Below are 19,129 nucleotides of genomic sequence, written 5' to 3'. Positions count from 1 at the left end.
TATGCAAGGTTTAAGGACCTAGCTCGCACCTGCACCTTATTGGACGTGGAAGATGAAGTCTGTGCGCAGTTCATACAGTGAGGCGTGTCCATGAAGCTAAGAGAAAACATTTTGCAGATACCGGGTATATCGATGGTGAACATCCTCACTTTGGGAAGGTCCAAGGAGCTTTCTAAGGTACGTGCAGCTCATATGGAAGCGGCGCTGCAAACCCAGGTCAAAGTGGAGCCAGTGAACGCCATCACCGCAGCTGCTGCGGAAAGAAAGAAATCCAGGCAAAAATCCACCACGTCATCGCAATCCTGCTATTCTTGTTGAGGTCCATTCCCTCATCAAGGTGTGTGTCCTGCGCAAGGCAAGAAATGCTAGAGTTGTAATAAGTTAAATAATTTTGCCAAAGTATGCAGGTCCACAGCCTGACCAAAGTCACAGAAATCCAAAGCTGTCAACTCAGTGCAACCACCAGTGATGACAGAAGAAGATGATGATCTGGACAATGATGAGGAAGGTGAAGGAACAGTCCACGTGATACATACGTTGCAACCCAGTGGGCATCCTCGGAAGCGAGTACCAAGGTGCCCAGTTCTTCTGGCAGGCCATAAAGTTGACGCACTGATTGACACTGGTGTTGCCATTAATGTAATGGCACAATCAGTTTTAAAAAGTGTTCCCATTCAGCCCAAGCTATGACCTACAATGACTCAAGTATATGTGTTTGGGTCATCACAGCCACTGCCGTTGGCAGGTGTATTTACCACGACACTATCTCATGAGGAACATGTGATACAAACCAAGGTCTTTGTCACCAAAACTGGATCGAACATGCTACTAAGCTGCCGGACGGCAGAGCAACTCAACCTCATCTCCTTTGCATTTAGTGTTCACTTGGAGACTGTGGAGAGCCTGGTAACTGAGTTTAAGCCATTATTCAAAGGTATAGGTTGCCTGAAGGACTGTATGTTACGACTACACATTGACAAGTCCATACAACCTGTGGCTTTGAAGCATCGTAGGGTTGCTTTCCATCCGGGGACCCAAGGTGGAGGAGGAGCTTAGGAAGTTGGAGCAAGTAGATGTCATAGAGAAGGTCGATGGTCCCACTCCATGGGTGTCGCCCATTGTGATTGCCAGGAAACTGAAGCAACCTGTAGAGGTGAGATTATGTGTGGATATGTGCCTGCCAAATGTCACCATTAAGCGTGAACGGCATCTAACACCTACTGTAGATGACATCGTTGCAGAGGTTGCAGGGTCAAGGTGGTTCTCGAAAATGGACTTGCGGGCTGGAGACTATCAGCTACTGTTGCATCCCGATTCCAGCGGAATAACCACTTTCTCCACTCATGTGGGTCTCAGGTGGTATAAACGACTGAGTTTTGGGATTTCCAGCGCCACAGAGGTTTTTCAGGACACCATTCATGTGGTATTTGCTGGACTATCAGGAGTCATCAATGTCAGCGATGACATACTCGTGCATGCTCCCAGTGTGGAGTCATATCTTTCTTGTCTCAGAGCCCCATTCCAGAGGCTTCACAAGAATGGCCTGACGCTTCATAGAGACAAGTGTTCTTTCTTACAAAAGGAAGTGGCCTTATTTGGGTATCGTTTCTCTTGAGAGGGAGTGTTGCCAGACCCGGCCAAGGTAAAAGACATTTAATCTGCCATGGCTTCCATCAACGTATCTGGTGTCCTCAGCTATCTGGGCATGCTGAATTACTGTGGGCGGTTTATCAAGAACCTGACAGCTCTGACAGCTCCTCTCAGAGACCTCATTAAGACCAATGCTGTTTGGGAGTGGGGACCCGAACAGGATGCTGCTTTCCAGGCCACCAAGTCAGCGTTATCTAAACACACCACTCTGGTCTGCCCTAGGAAGGAGTCGGAACTGTCGGTGGATGCTAGTCCCACAGGGCTAGGGGCAGTGTTGGCACAAAGGCAGATGGACGGCGAGTGGGCTCCTGTGGCATATGCCAGTTGAGCCCTAACAGAGACTGAGCAATGCTATTTCCAAATCGAAAAAGAAGCCATTGCAGTGCATTGGGGCTGCAGACACTTTCATTTGTACCTGTATGTTCAGCCGTTTGTAGTACACACTGATCACAAGCCCCTGATTCCTTTTTTTAATGGGTCCTCCTCCAAGCCCCTGCCCCGAATCGAAAAGTGGATCTTGCAATTGCAAGATTATCGATTTCAGGTGGTGTATCGACCCGGAGTTCTGAACCCTGCAGACTACCTCTCATGGCATGCCAGGCCTGCTACTTCTGGTGAAGTCGTGGATGCAGAGGAAGTAGAAGAATATGTAAGGTTAATTGGGGAAATGTCTCGGCCACTGCCCCTGTCTCTGGACGAAATCAGGTCAGCCACAGATGATGATGAGTGTCTGCAGTTGGTGATGTCAGCTGTGGTATCAGGAAAATGGCATTCTATTCTTCGAAATGTGACCCTCTAGACAGCGGAAGCCCTTACCATGTTATCCTCGCTGCACAAGGTCAGACAAGAGCTGGCTGTACCTCCTGAAGGATGCCTGCTGAGAGGACACAGGCTGGTCATTCCCATTGCTTTACATCACTCTGAGGTGGAGCTTGCCCAGGCATCGCATCAAGGAATGGTGAAGACTGAGTCCAGATTGAGGAGTAAGGTGTGGTTTCCGGGACTTGATGACCACGTTGAAAGAGTTGTACGTCAGTGTATGATGCGTCAAGCTTTTGGTCCGGCTGAACATCCCCCACCAATCATTACGGGAACCATTCATCCTGTCCCATGGTTTCGAGCGAGCGCTGACTTTGGGAGTCTGCCAGATGGACGACACACTTTTGTTGTGATAGATGATTTCTCAAAATATCCTGAGGTTGAAATCGTAGAATATACCACCGTGGCTCAGATCATACCACGTCTAGAGAAGATTACGGCCACCCATGGTTTGCTACAGGATATTCGCACTGACAATGGACCTCCATTCTCAAGCCAAGAGTTTGCTGAGTACCTACAGTCTTGAGGGATTGTGCACAAAAAGATTACGCCTCGTTGGCCTCAGGCAAACGGAGAGGTGGAATGTTTTATGAGGACTCTGAACAAGGTACTGAGAATTGCTATTGCTGGGGGTCACAATGTGAACTGTGCTGTGTATGCTTTTCTACGGGAGTACCGTCTTACTCCCTATGCTACTACTGGAGAGACGCCTAGTTCTGTATGCATCAATCGGAAGGTAAGAGATACCATTCCCCATGTTCAGGAACCGTCTGATTTGCATAGTCAGGTGGGGAAAGTGCTGTCACAAAGGAAGGCCAGGAATGACAAGATGTCACGGAAAAGAAGAGCCAAAGAGCGAACTATTCATGTAGGGGATTTGGATCTGGTAAAGTGCAGAAGAGGAGGAAGCAAATTTGTGTTACCATTTGAGAAGGATCCCTGGGTGGTGAGTGAGGTCTAAGGCACCGTGATCACTGCAAAAGAGGTCAGGAGACGGTCACAAGAAACATTTCATTTTTTAAAATGGTACACACCTCAGACTCCCCGGTGACAAGAGCTCAAGAGAAGTCCTCAATTGGTTTGGACCCTGGGAACATTGCTAGTCAGGAAGACTGTGTTTTTGCATCTCAGAGTTCATGTTTGATGACTGATGGCATGTCGTCCAGTGGGATAATGAGCTCAGATGTGCAGAACCCTGAGGGTTGTCCGCTTCCGGAACCTGACACACATGGATCGATGCCGGTTGGCTCGGCTTTGTCGACGTGCGGGATGGGTTGTTATAGCTTACGGCCTCACCCACAATGCTCTACCAGGCTACAAGGATTTGTGTTAGACTGATCATGCCTCCTATACCATCTGCATGCAAAAGCTCATATTTCATAATTTGTGTAATGTTTTGAAATAAGAAATTATGTTTGATTTTACATGTTTTTGTTATGGGTAAAGGAGGAATGTTGTGTTTAGTCATGGGCCCGTCCATGACGTCCGCACTGGCAGGGAGGTGACATCAATCTCCCTGCAGTGGAATGGAGTAATGGTTTAGTCAGTGACATAACCGACTTTGATAAAAGGGACTCTGGAGGTTTTCCCGCCAGTCCAGTTAACGACAAATTGTGTGGAGACATCATTTCTAGTACAGCCACTGGTTACGTGTGGCCTCCGTACAGTACACAACAGCAACCATCTTTCAGTGGATTTCTAATAAAAACGCGAAACCATTCATATTTGCCCACTGTGCCTGCGCGCGTAAGTGAACTCGGGGAAGATTATCATGAAATCAGCACAAAACTATTCTAAGATAGATGTAGACTAATAGAACCGCAGACACCAAAAACAAATAAAAAAATATAATATGTATATATATATATTTTTTCACTGAAAAAACAAAGGTTACAGGGACGCTATTGTAAGGTTCACATTTTACCCACACAAAACCATAAAAAGTCAACAGTTATAGTTATACTTAAACATATGTTAAGAAACTATAACTCTCTCTCTCTCTCTCTCTCTATATATATATATATATATATATATATATAAATATATATATATATATATATATATATATATACACATATACACATATATGTATATATGTTAGAAATGGGGACTCTGGTGGTTGGCAGTGAAAACTCTACAAAATGGACACCACACAAGTTTAGAAAAATAGGTAATATTTATCTAAATCAAACAAGACCAAAACAACAAAAATCTAACATACACAAGTCAAGATATGAATTTTCAAAAGAATAAGATCCTTACTCCACAGAAACCAATGGAAGCATTTTTACACGAAATACCTGGTTTGTGTCAAAAATAACCAGCACGGGCTAGCGTGCGTTGGAAAAGTCACCAATACGTTGATTCCTTACTCGCATGCGAAGTCATGTGTTGTTTCTTCTCTGGTCGGGTAGGTGATGCATCGTTTTTTCCCGCAAGAGAGTGATGTGTTGATTTCCGGTCAGGGTACCTCTGATCTGTGCAGGCTTGCATGGATTTTTGACACCCATAGATGACGCGTGAGGAATCAAGCCGCCAGTGTTGGAAAACTGCGCTGCGTGGGGTTTGGGTCATTAGCAGCCACAAGTGGGTGATGCGTCATTTCTCCAGCTGCGAGGCATCGATCTCCCAGCCGCGATGCAGGTGGAGTGTCGATTTTAGCCACGAAGCGGGTGGTGTGTTCTTTTTCAGCCACGTTTCAGGTGCTGTGTCGACATTTTCCCGGCACGGTGTTCTGTGAATGGATTTCAGTCCTTGTTCTGCCAACTTCACCTATCAAGTGCCCAGGGACTGAATAGGGCACCACTTGGCAGGGCAGGAGTCTCAGCAGAGAGTCCAGGTGCTGGCAGAGGAAGTCTTTGATGGCACTGAGATGTGAAAACAGGAGGAAAGCTCAGTCCAAGCCCTTGGAGATTCTTCACAAGCAGGAATATACCACAAAGTCCAGTCTTTGTCCTCTTTCAGGCAGAAGCAGCAACTGCAGGCCAACCCAGCAAAGCACAGTCACAGGCAAAGGGGGCAGTACTCCTCCTCCAGCTCTTCAGCTCTTCTCCTTGGCAGAAGTTCTTCTTGGTTCCAGAGGTAATCTAAAAATCTGGGGGTTTGTGTCCACTACTTATACCACTTTCTGCCTTTGAAGTAGGCAAACGTCAAAGGAAAGTCTCTGTTGTTCACAAGATCCTGCCTTGCCCAGGCCTGGCCCCAGACAAACACCAGTGGAGTTGGAGACTGCATTGTGAGAGGGCAGGCACAGCCCATTCAGTGTAAGGTGTAAGTGACCACTCCTCCCTCCACTCTATCTCAGATGGCCCATCAGGATATGCAGGCTACACCCCAGCTACATTTGTGTCACTGTCTAGAGGGGATTCACAAACAGCCCAACTGTCAATCTGACCCACATAGGCAATACACAAGCAGGCAAAGTCACAGAATGGTTTAAGCAAGAAAATGCCAACTTTCTAAAAGTGGCATTTTCAAACTGACAATTAAAAAAACAACTTTATTAAAAGATGTATTTTCAGAAACACCAAACTACAGATTTCCATCTGCTCTCAAAGGAAAACTCCACTTAAAAGATATTTAAAAGCAGCCCCTGTGTTAACCTATGAGAGAGGTAGGCCTTGCATCAGTGAAAACCAAATTTGGTAGGATTTCCCTGTTAGGACATGTAAAACACATCAGTACATACCCCACCTTTAACATACACTGCATTCTACACATGGGGCTACCTAGGGCCTACATTAGTGGTGCTTTACATGTATAGAAAGGGGAAGTTTAGGCCTTGCAAGTGGGTACCCTTGTCAGGTCGAATTGGCAGTTGACTGCGCACACAGACACTGCAATGGCAGGTCTGAGCCATGTTTACAAGGGTACTCATGTGGGTGGCACAACCAGTGCCGCAGACCCACTATTAGCATTTGATTTACAGGCACTGGGCACCTCTAGTGCACTTTACCAGGGATTTACTAGTAAATCAAATATGGTAGTCATGGAAAAAGCCAATTACACATACAATTCACACAGGGAGCACTTGCACTTTAGCACTGGTCAGCAGTGGTAAAGTTCCCAGAGTAGCAAAAACAGAGTCCGGTACACAGTCAAAACATGGGAAGCAGAGGCAAAAAAGACAGGGAAGACCACACCAAGCATGCCAGGTCTAATAATATAATATAATATATATATATATATATATATATATATATATATATATATATATATATACACAAAATGAAAAAGAGAAGAGAGAACTCCTGGTAGTTCCCAAGTTTAGGTGGCGTGCATCTCCAGTAAAGAGCACTCCACAACACCAGTGAAACTCTAGATTTGCTCACTTCAAATGTCTGTCTTTCTAGCAAGTTTTTAAGCATAGGATTAGCACAGTGCCATCACACTGAGCTAGAAAATGACATATATATATATATATATATATATACATACATATATAACTATAACTCATAACTCGTAACTCGTAACTTACTTAACAGCATGAGTTATAGTTTTTTCAGATAAGAGGAAACTATAACTTCTGTATTTCTATGGTTTTGTGTGGGTAAAACGTGAACCTAATTATAACGTCCCTGTAACCTTTGTTTTTTTGGTGAATTTCTAGCAGCACTGTGGACAGCCCCCTGCCTGCACCCAACCCCACACTGCGTGTGGCCAAAGGCCATACACAGTGGGGGTTGGGTGTGTGAGTGTGTGTTAATTTTTTTTATTCTGCTTGGTACCGTGGATCCTTTGCAAAGTTACAGTGGGGGCCTTGCTGAGCGCCACAATGGATCCGCTGATTGGCCCAAAAAACATTATTTGGGCAATTTCCTATGGAGTCAGGATACCTGTGTCCTTAACCCTTACATCATTTTTCAAATTATTTCCTCCCCCTCGGGGCCCACCGAGAAACAAAATGGCGGCTGCAACTTTTCTCTCAGGTTGCAGCCAGCCAATCAGGATCTTTCTTTTCACTCAGATCCGCAGATCCTCTGCAGGTGTATCTGTGAAGGATCTGCTTCCCTAGATATCTATATTTTTTCCCTTTAATAACTCCAAAACTAGTGAACAGATTGACACCAAACCACAAAAATCATGATCAGTGGACCAACATCTAGCTTCTTGCCAAATTTGGTGTGTTTCCGGTCAGCAATTCGGGCTGTAGCCATGTCTAAAGATTGCAAAATCCCCTTTGACATAGATTGGGGAAAAGGCATTTTGGGAATCCACCCCCACCCCCTTTTTCTCAGCCCCCACTTGATGACACACCACAAAAATTTCCAGACAGCTAAAGCAAGTTGTGCACTCCTTTTTGAAAATTTCGTGAAGATTTGTCAAATGGCACCAAAGTTATTAGCAAAACAAAAAATGCATTGTCTATGGGAAAAGTTGCTCCTTCCTACCTACTGGCTATCACCATATATATATATATATATATATATATGAGTGGCAAGTGGTGAGGGAAAGGGAGGTGACAGAGGAAGCAGGAAGAAGTATTAAAAAATAAAACAGGCCAGTACAGGGCAGAGAGGGGAAGCAAATGACAAGCTGGGGAAGTTAGGGAAAAGATGCAAACCAAGCCCAAGGGGGTTTAGGAAAGTATAGGGGTAAGCAACATATGGCGAAAAAGAGAAAACAAAACACATGCACACCCATATAGTGCCTAACCAAAATGAAAAAAATATTTCCTTTAATGGCAGGTTAGTAGTGGAAGAATACAAGTCATCAGAACACTGTGGGCCCGATGTGTGACCATTGCAGATTGCGACTCGCAATTTGAATTTTTTTCGAGTCACATATTGTGAGCCGCAATCTGTAATGTACAACAGTGTCTGAGACACTGTTAGTGATTCCTAAATGGGTCACAAAGGACCTCCCTCATTAATACTCATGAGGCAGGTCACAATTTGCGACCCATTTGTGAATGGCCATACTCACAGGGATGGTGGCCTATTGGGGTCAGCCAACCCCCATGTCTGCACTGCTTTTTCAAGAAAGCAGTTTTTTTGTGTGAAATGCAGCCCGTTTTCTTTAAAGGAAAACAGGCTAAATTTAACAAATAAAAATGAAAAGTTCCATGGAACCACTGCCTGCTTTGAAAAAACATTTTTGCTACCATTACAAAGGGGAAGGGACCCACTGGGACCACTTCCCTTTTGGGAATGGGTTAACACCAATTTGAAATTGATGTTAACTGTGATTGTTTTCCACCACATTCATGGTCACATAACAATCATACATGGGCTTGTGAGTCGCAATTAGGAAGGGACGCCCTTGGAACGCCATTGGAATGCCCCTTCCTAATTGCTAGCTGCAATCCCTATTTTGCAAGTTGGTAACAGGACACTGACTTGCAAAATAGGGATGGTACATTGTACAAGGCCATTTTGCCGTCTCAAAAGATGAAATTCGCCTTTTGCAAATGCAAAATTGCTTTGTACATCAGGCCCTCTCAGTCCAAACTGCTCCTGGGCAGGACAAACTTGTGAATAGGGAGGAAAGCATTCTAATCAGGAGCAGGGGTGTAAGATAGACAAGCATGTCACCCAGTCATAAGCAAGGGGCTGACACAAAGCCCATTCCATGTATATTGGAAACAATAGGTCTGGCCCAGAGACAGCTAAAACTGTGTGTAGCAAAGGGCTAGCATATGTTTACAACTACAATTTATATTTAATTTCTCAAATTTTCAGTTTCTAAGTACAGAAGAAAAATTCCTGCATGCTCCCTTTAGAGAATAAATGGTACACAATCTTGGCTGCCAGTTCATTATCATGACCTTATGGTGACCTTTCCTACAGTTTACCTGAAACCCTGAAGATGAAAACAGGATTTTATCTACATGCGAGGCCCACATGACACCGACGGAAGAATGCCAGATCTAGCTCACCCCTGTGCAACCAGCTGGACTTTGAGTGCCCATTTACTAGTTGCCTGTAGCTGAGGGTTACCTTTCTGCCAATTCTGGGTGGCCCTGTGCGCCCACACCTAGGAATACTGGTTATAGAAACACCAGGTTGTTAGGAATCAGCAGTCTGAGGTTTCGAAAGGGCTGTGAGCACACCGGTGAGACACATCCCTTTAAGACTATTGTGCACCGACCTATGGCAGCTGGGGCACCGTGAATAGTTAGTTAGGGTGGGGTTTTTGGGACCCGACAGGCAGGGGCAGTATATAAACTTCATGAAGATATTTGGAAGCTATCTGGTGACTTTGTTGCATTGGCTCTTCGCTGTGGCTAGTGTGTCCACCGTTCGCCTCCCTAACCTTTGCTGTTTTCTCTTTTTACAAATCCTCTGTTCTTGGACCTGCTTGTCTGTATACTCTGACCTTGCTCTTTGGATCCTGTTTTAGCTCTTGTGTACTGCTGCGGTTCTCCCCTTTGTCAGCTCTCTGGTCTTGTTCGTTTGCTTCTTTTTTGGCTCTGGCGTTTTATTGTGGATTCACCTTTATGGCTCTAATCCTCTGGTCTGTCATGTTGACATTACAGAAGAGCTGGGTGTGTTCTTTGTCCCTCTTTCTGTCCCTCTGATCCATTCTCCTACTCCTCTGCCTGGTGGTTCCTCCTTCGTCTGGAGCAGGGACACCTTCTGGGCAGGGAGGCCAGCTGTCACCTGAAGTTGTCAGATAAAACTTGCAAAACCTGATACAGGCCTAGCTTTACAAGACGTGGCCCGGCACCTAGTAAAACCTGCAGGGTTTTGGGACTTGCAGTGATACTCAGGCCGGTCTTCACCTCACCCCTACTTTGAGCAGCAGGAGACCTGCTACACCACCCTCCTAATCCCACAGATCCGCACAGCAACCTGCTGTGCTCCCCGCCAGCCCCTAACCCCCGCTCCAAATTGCCACTAGTAATGTAAATTATAAACACAGCAGGATTAGGCATAATCTGCACTAAAGGACCCAGTAAATCCGGGTCTGGCGAGTTAATATCTGTTCCAGGGAGTGTGACTCATGATCCTTGCCTACTCATAGCGAGATACTGGCAGGAATTGGTCATATTTAGCCCCGGTATCTCAATATGAAGTCAATGGGGAACCTGTAATTGCCCTATATGGGCTCTATTACCAGTTGGCTTTGTGATATCCTCAGGGGGTGTTACCACTCCATTCAAATCCAAGTGGGTGCAGGGACGCAGGTCTAGTTTTACCAGGTGTAGATCAGCACCCAGTAAAACTATGGTGGCTTTTGGGCCCGTGGTGTGCAGAGGCTCAAGCTGGTCCCCACGATGAGCAGCAGGGAAAGCATGCATTTTTTGTCCTCAACTACCCAGGATCCTCTCCTGTCCCTCCCACCCTCCCACCCACACAGCCCCATCACAGCACCACCTGTGCCCCCCACACTCTAATTTATCACCAGCTCGGAGCAGGTTACTGATGGGTGCATTATTTCCACAGCCTGTGCAAAGAGGCCTGGTAATTTACAGGATTGCCAGGCAATTATCTATTCTGGGAAGTTTATTTTATAATCCCTGTTAGCTCGTGGGGGTGTTACCTGATGGATTTGTTAATATCAGCCCTGGTATCTCTCCCCTAAGTTAACAGAAAACATGTAAGGAAACTCTACTAAATCTCATCTAAACAGAATTTCTCTTTGTATGTTCGTGTGTATGTTGCAGCGCTGTGAAGTGATCCAGCTGACGTGCAGTGTAAAATAAATAGTGCTTATTAAATACATTGATTACTAAAAAACACATTAGATAGGATGTGAGTCTGCCTCATCGCGGAAGGGTGATTTGTTTGTCTGAGTTCATGTTGAGTCTGCCCTGTCTTTGTGGTCTTATGGTTGGGTGTGCACTTCTCCAGCGTGAACGTCCAAGCAAACATATCATGATTAATAAGTGGGCTGTTTTCCTGTTATTAAAATGTAAAGGTAATGAGTCATATGTGTTGTGTGTAGCAGACGCTTGTTGGGACATTGCTTGACGGTGGAATACTGCCAGCTTCCTGCCCTTTCCAGAGCAGATAGCTGAAGTGGCCGGTGGTTAAAGGTGGGGCTCAACCACCAGACAAATTGCAAAATCCAGGCAACATTTCAGGACCCCCACAATTAAATTTTACGAAGATGTACATGCTCTGGAATTCAGACAAGATTGTTTGGTGTTTTATTGGTCATGCTGAAACACTGACTTGGTTTTACTCTTCAGTGGCTTGGCAAGTCCATCTCCAAGAATGCAAGTGTCCATTGCAGAAGTTGCCTTGGCACATCAAGCAGCTGCACTTAGGGGCATATTTATACTTTTTGGTGCAAAACTGTACTAGCGCAGTTTTGCACCAAAACGTTTAGCACCGGCTTGCACCATTTGTGCGCATCTGCCGGGCACCATATTTATGGAATGGTGCAAGCCGGTGCAAATTTTAGGCTAGCGTAAAAAAAAAAAAAGCGTTAGCCAGGTGGGCTGGCGGTATGGAAGAAGGGGGTTTTGCACCAAAAAATGACGTTAGGTCTGGTTAGAGTAAAAAAAAAATCACTCTAACCAGCCTAGCGTCATTTTCTGATGCAAAACCATCCCTACCACGACTCCTGTCTTAGAGAAGGCAAAAGTCATGCCCACCATCCCAATGGCCAGCACAGAGGACCAGGGTCCCCTGGGCATGGCCATTGCAACCAGTGCCATGTAGGGGGGGGGGCATTTCAGGACCCCCAATGGCACTTAAAAAATATATATACTTACCTGTACTTACCTATACTTACCTGGAATAGGGTCCCCCAGTCTCTGCTGTCCCTCTGGTGGGTGCAGGGGTGTCCCTGGGGCCTGGGGAGGGCACCTGTGGGCTTATTCCTTGTGTTCCACCATTGAAATAGGCCCACAGGTCCCCTAATGCCTCCCCTGACCAAGGCGTTAAATAATGGTGCAAAGCAAGCTTTGCACCATTATTTTACCCCTCCTCCCCCCCTGTGTGATTTTAGCATGGGGGGATAAATATGGCGCTAAGACCATAGAGTAATTTTTTGCACGGGAACGCCTACCTTGCATCTCATTGACACATGGTAGGTTTCCACGTCCAAAAAATGACTTTAACTCCATAACTTTGTCGCTAGACGGGTCTAGCGCCAAAGTATAAATACGGAGTTAGTGTTGCACTGAATTTGTATAAGAAAAATGAAGCAAATTCGGCACAAAACATGTATAAATATGCCCCTTAATATTTCTGTGCAAGAAAAACAATTATCCTTTTTCACACAACTTTTTTTTTGGGAGTAATTGACAAATGGTCAAAATTAACCATTATTCCTGTAACATTCCCATATAGGCAGTCAAAGATAAATTAAAAATGAAAGACTGATATGTATATAACTGGATCTAATCTGAAGTGGCATGGTAGGCAATTAAACAGTGGGCTGGAATGCTACCCAGTGTGATTGTCAGTGGTTAGATGTATTGCAAGCATTCCTCCCATCATCTTTTGTGTGTTTGATGTAACACCCTAGGGAGCCGGGGAGGGATGTCAAGACTTGGGTCCCTTGCTCACTGTGCCACTAGAACACAACCTACACCTGACTGAAGAGGTTCAGTCAGGCTGAAACAGGACTTGGGTTGCTTGTGTCTCAGTTCTGAGAAGATCAGCCTTGGCATGTTGGGCTGGTCTGTTACTATTGGAGCAGGACCAAGACTGATTTCCATATTGCTAGGTCTAATCTGAGATGGCATGGGTGGCAAAAGAGTGATGGACTGGAATGCTTCTTTGAGCAATTGCCAGTGTTTACTTTTTAAAGCATTCCTTCCATTACCTATTGTGTGCTTGATGCAATGCCGAAGCATCTGGAGGCATGCCCAGACATGGAACTTTTTCTCACTGTGCCACTGAAATTAAGCTACACCTGACTGAAGAGGCCTGATCAGGATGCAACTGGTCTTGGGCTGCTTGTGTTTTGGTTCAGGGAGGATCTGGCTTGGCAGTTTGAGCTGGTCTGCTCCTGTTGGATCCAGACCAAGACTGATTTGCATATGGTTGCACCTTATCTGAGGTGGCATGGTGGGCAAAGGAATGATGGGTTATGGTGCTACACCCCAGAGATTGCAATTGATTTGACTTATTACAATCATTCCTCTGTCACCTTTTGTACATTCAATATAATGCATGAGTAGTCAAATGTATGCCCAGATGTGGCTCCATTGCTCACTGTGCCACAGAAACCAAGCTATACCCGACTGGAGAGGCCCAATGAGGCAGAAACTGGTCTTGAGTTGTTTGTTTTCCGGTTCAGAGAGGACCTAACCTGGTACTTTGGGCTGGACTGTTCCTATTGGAGCAGTGGCAAGACTGATTTGCATATGAGTTGGTCTAATCTGAGTGGCATGGTGGGCAACAGAATGATAATTTGGAATGCTACCCTGATTGATTGCCAAGGTTAGAATTATTGCAAGTATTCCTCCCATCACCATTTGTTTGTTTGATGTAACACCATAAGTGACTGGCGGTATGGCTCCCGTGCTCACTGTGCCACTGGAACCAAGGTACACCCGAATAAAGGGGCCCAATCATGCCAAATCCAGTCTTGGGTTGCTTGGTTCTGGTTGATAGTGGACCTGGTCTGGAATTTTGAGCTGGATTGTTTTTATTGGAGTAGGGCCAAGACTGATTTGCATATGGATGGGGATAATGTGCAGGGGCATGGTTGGTAAAAGAACAATGGGTTGGAATGCTACCATGAGCATTGGCCTATGGTGAGACTTATTGCAAACACACCTCCCATCACGTTTTGTGTGTGTAATTGGTTGGAACATTAGGACTTTCTAGCAATCTTTGAGTGGGACTAATTTTAATTACAATGCTGCAATTTTATTTTGTTTAAAGGTAATATGGAAAGAGGGGGAAATGTTAAGCACTGTTACCTGTGTGCTGTAAACATCATAACAGGGCTATCATGTATATGTTCATTCTCAGATTGGTATGCATATCATCTGTAAAAAGGATGCTTGATTACACACCTCAAATGAATGAGAACATTGACTGGACCTGCGTTGATTAATGCTTAGGTCAACAATATGACCATCGTTTTTCATTAATTTCAGGGGTGATATATCATTGACCTGAGGCCTGTCCTGTTTCAATGGTCATGTGATAAATGGGTTCTACAAATTTTAAATCGGCCATGGTTGAAAACTAATGTTGAATTAGACAGGTGAGAATCCCTCAGGACGTAGCTAGGAGAAATGGAAACTAATCTTGAAGCGTGGAGCACTGGCGCTTTTACTGAATTGTGTTTTTTATATAGTCCCTGACAGGCTGTGAGTCCACAGAGTCTGATTTTGCATTAGTAAAACAGGCAAATATGCATACTATATTGACCTCCATTATTTAATCCTTCACCCTAATTTTTTCAACCATTTGTCTCTCCACTAATGAACATACGGCTGCCTTTGCTGCACCCTGGAGGGGTCATCTTAGACTGTAGATATCCTGCTAACAAAGAGTTTGTAACAAAGGGCCGTGACACTAATTTGGCAATTTCACAAATAGCCTACCGGAACAAACCTTAGTGAGTGTCATCACAGGACAACTTATGCGTATAGAGCCGAGGAAAAACTACATTACCTCCACATCCCCTATCTTGTCCCATTCCTTACTCTGTGAGAAGCACCGCCCATTCCCTCTGGACAGGCACTCCTTGCAAAGTTTCCTAAATCCTATAAAAACAAAATTAAGGCTAATTTCCTCCAAAGGCCATGGCTACCTTCACGACCTCTTAAACAGTGGACTTGACCTATTCACATCCTGCTTTTTTCTTGCGCCACCCTTAGCTGGCCATCCCAGGCCCCGGCAGGTTTCAAGTCCCATCATTATTCATCTATTCCTGCCTTGGAGCTGGAGGGGCCTATTGTAGGGTAAGAACTGCTCATGTCTCCACCCCAATTTCTTCTATGAAGTGCACAGTCCCGGCTCAAAAGATGGTGGCACCGAAGAAGCACCCTCTCTTGTCTTGAGACACCCAGATCGCAGACTGTGACACTGTGGCCCAAATTTATACTTTATTTAGCGCCGCATTTGCGTCATTTTGTGACGCAAAAGCGGCGCAAACTTGCAAAATACAATTGTATTATGCAAGTTTGCGCCATTTTTGCATCAAAAAGCGACGCAAACTGGACGCTAAAAAAAGGATAAATATGGGCCTGTGTGTCTGAATTCGACAAGGTCAGTTGACTGAGTACCTGTGAGTTTGAAGCATCAACAATTCACTTATGTAAATGCCTACAGTAACAAATGTTGTTGCTCCAATTAGATGCAGATGGCAAGGACAATCCTGGAGATGTGCTTACAAGCACAACAGCAGCTTTAGGAAACAGTTTACCTATGTCAGCCAATTCTGTTTGTGCAGTTTGTCCCAGTGGAAGTAAAGCAGTGGTCTCATGGTGCTCTCAGAATTTTCAGCTTAAAGCGAAGTAGGTGGTAACACGAGTAGGAGCTTGATGAGGGTATGAAAGAACGTATGCTAATCATTTTAGAAAGATATCTGTGATAAAAAGTGAATGAAAGTATTATGTGTAGAATAAGACTCCATGTGAGCTTGCATTGGGAGTCTAGGATTCTGGTGCATGTGCACTACTGATGCACTTTTTATGGGGCTGTATTGCATAAACACATGGATCCCTTATCCTTGTCTTCCTTTTCCCTCTGTCAGGCTTGAGCTTAGCTGTTTCTGGATAGTAGAGCAGAAGGCCTTCATGGGACTCTCCCAAGTCAAAAAGAAAGCTCTTCCTGGAGTCAGTAGCATGTCATCTGATGTCTTCAGCTTGGCTATTACTGTAAATATCTGGTGAAGTCATCCCAAGCCATCCTGAAGTAGGTGTATGAGTCAAAATATTTATATGAGGTGACTCTGGTATTTTGGCCAGTTGAGTGGATGTATTATGTGTGCCCTGAGCCGGCTTGTGGACAGCCCTTGAGCAGAGAACGATGAACAGTGCTGGAGCTCTCTATCTATTGCACTTTTTGAATGTACAGGTTGATGGGCCACCATGATGGGATTCTTCATTGCAGCCTATGCACTTCACATTGACTGGTAGGCCTCGCTGGTGGCCTCACGATGGCTTGGATGTCATATAGTTGCTGTGTTTCCCTTTTCGCCACCTCCCAAGATGTATCGATTCAGTGGTCGATGGAAAGGTGCTCTGTGTCTTGGCGCATTACTCAATGCACGTGGAAAGGTGCTTTTGAAAAATTTTTCTTCTCTGTTATGCCACCCTGCCCCCAGGTGCTCTGTGCACAGCCAGTCTATACATGATATAAGCCTTTGTAGAATGAAAGATGGGTAGCCTGTTTGCCTGTGGCAATTGATGGACCTATAGTGACCCATTGATCACTTGGATGGCAAAGGGTGCCTGGCTTGAGGGGACGATGGTGCAGTAAGAACTGTGAGGGGGAGGGTTACTCTGTGTAAAAACATATCTGCTGGAACACCTAGAACTCATTGTGAACCACTAAGACAGGCCGCAGCCCTACAATGACAGCAAAGATAATCAGCACGAAGGAACAGGCTGTTGACAATAAATCAAAAAAAGAATTTGAAGCTATAGCCGCAAGGAGAATTTCTTGGAAAGCGAAAGTGGAGAGAGAAAACTCAAGTACGCAGCTCGCAAAGATCTTTCCCTTCTTAAGGGGAATTTTTATAGTTTGAAAGCTAAGATTAATAAAAATTAGGACCATGTTAAAAATCTAAGTCAGGATGATTTTCTACTTCACAAACAATGTTGCAATAGAACCACTTGATGCTGAAGGTAGGTATCATTTCACAGACTTCAACATGCAAACAAAGCATTGACATTGTATTTGCAAATGTTGGTATAAAAGTGTAGCACACTGGTTATTAACCTTCTGATTTCTGTGGACCCCCACTTTATCATTACTGGAACCAGGAGACCACCACTGCATCATTACTGAAATCAACTGAGTCATTACGGGAAGCCAGGGACCTGTGCCTAAACACTGTAAATGATTTGAACCACAAACCATTACACCAAAAATACTGGAACAAGCATTCCATAAACACATACGCAAATAATAACACATTTTATTTAATTTGCAAACAAATATAAAAAAAAATTATAATAATAATTTTAATTGGAAGGTTGGAGCTTTTCTAAATTCAATTGAAGCTGCACATTGTCCACACTATATTCTGTTTGAGGCATCTGCACTCCTCCCGCAAATTAATCTGAGGATAATAATTTAATATTTAGCCTCCAATTTCAAAATCCTTGACATTTACAGTGCATTTTAAAAATTTCAATTGCACATTTAACCACTTTATTGATGTGTTTATTTTAATTTTCTAAGCTGTCACTGACCCCCGGAGGAGGGTTTGCAGAACCCCAGGGGTCCCCAGACCACAGGTTGGTATCTACTAGTCTAGCAGTTTCTTTATAGGAACTTCTGCTATATGTGTGTTTTTTTTAGCTCACTGAGCACCATGTCTTGCTCTGCTGAATCACCTGGAGATCTTGTTTCCAAATGTCATTTTCTAGGGGTGGGTTTTGACCACCCAAGTGGGTTCTAAAGGGTATGCTTACAAAAGGTTTGTGCAGCGTTCGCTTGGCGCAATGCAACAGAAAACAAAGCGCCTCTTTGTTGTGTATTAAAAAGGCCTGCAAGAGCTGTGTAAAATTGCGTTGTGCAGCACTTGCGCTCACGCAAGCATTAGTAATTATACACCCTTCAGTGTTAATCGGCCAGCAGTCTTCTATTTGGCCAGTGTCGGTGTGTTCAGTCAGTTTGTGTGTTTTCAATGGATTTGGTGGGTGATCCTCAGAAAGAGAAGGCAAGGGCTGACTTGTGACCGTTCACATGCATTAATATTTCGTTAGGGGTTGAAGGTGCGTTAAAAGCTCATAAGTAACTTCTGCTGTAACCCAGCAGGTCACAAGCATGATTAATTTTTCAACTCAGACTTTCATTTTTCAGGGTCAATACATTAAAAATAATTATACCGACTAATAGTCTTATGTGGGGCCATATCACATAAACAGTGTTGTGTACCACAGCACGGACACTTTTAAAGCACACATTCATCCCCTGCAGCTGAATAACAAATGCTTATTTTACCCACCTGGATGGTGCACAGTTTATTGACTGTGGAAGTAGGGAAAGCCACTTGGATTTGAACCTGTGACAATCAGAAAAAACACGAACTAAAGGAGAGGTCTAAGGATTAGTCCATAAGCGGTGTATTGGAAATATTGCGTAAACAGGTTTGAGATAGCATGATTTTTATCATTTGTAAGTGAATTGCATCGTGGTTGAGGTTAGCACTGCCTAATGTTTTTTTTCATTTCTGTTTGGGATATTTTAGTGAATATAATTTTGCACTGCAAATTAAAATACTTGTGCCGGCTTCTACGTCCAATTATTTACGTACTGCTGACACAAACCTGCTCTTGTGATATAGGCAATACAAGTAACAAATGCAGTTACCCCAAAAATCTTTACACGATAAAGTCCCCAATATATCATGATAAAATTGCTGTATGATGTTATTATCAGACTACTGCCTTCTCTGCTTCCTACGGAGCAACGTTTTGCTTGAGAATACACAAATGTATGTTTTTTTATTTATTTACCTAAGAGTTTACATGGCACTACAAGTCACCTAGGCACTTCAGACCGTAAATGCGTGCAATAGTGCTAGAAAGAAAAAACATATAATGTGTGAATATCATGGGCTAATTACT

The sequence above is a fragment of the Pleurodeles waltl genome, chromosome 1_2 (assembly GCF_031143425.1).
Source record: "Pleurodeles waltl isolate 20211129_DDA chromosome 1_2, aPleWal1.hap1.20221129, whole genome shotgun sequence".
Classification (NCBI taxonomy): domain Eukaryota; kingdom Metazoa; phylum Chordata; class Amphibia; order Caudata; family Salamandridae; genus Pleurodeles; species Pleurodeles waltl.
This window is presented reverse-complemented; position numbering follows the sequence as displayed.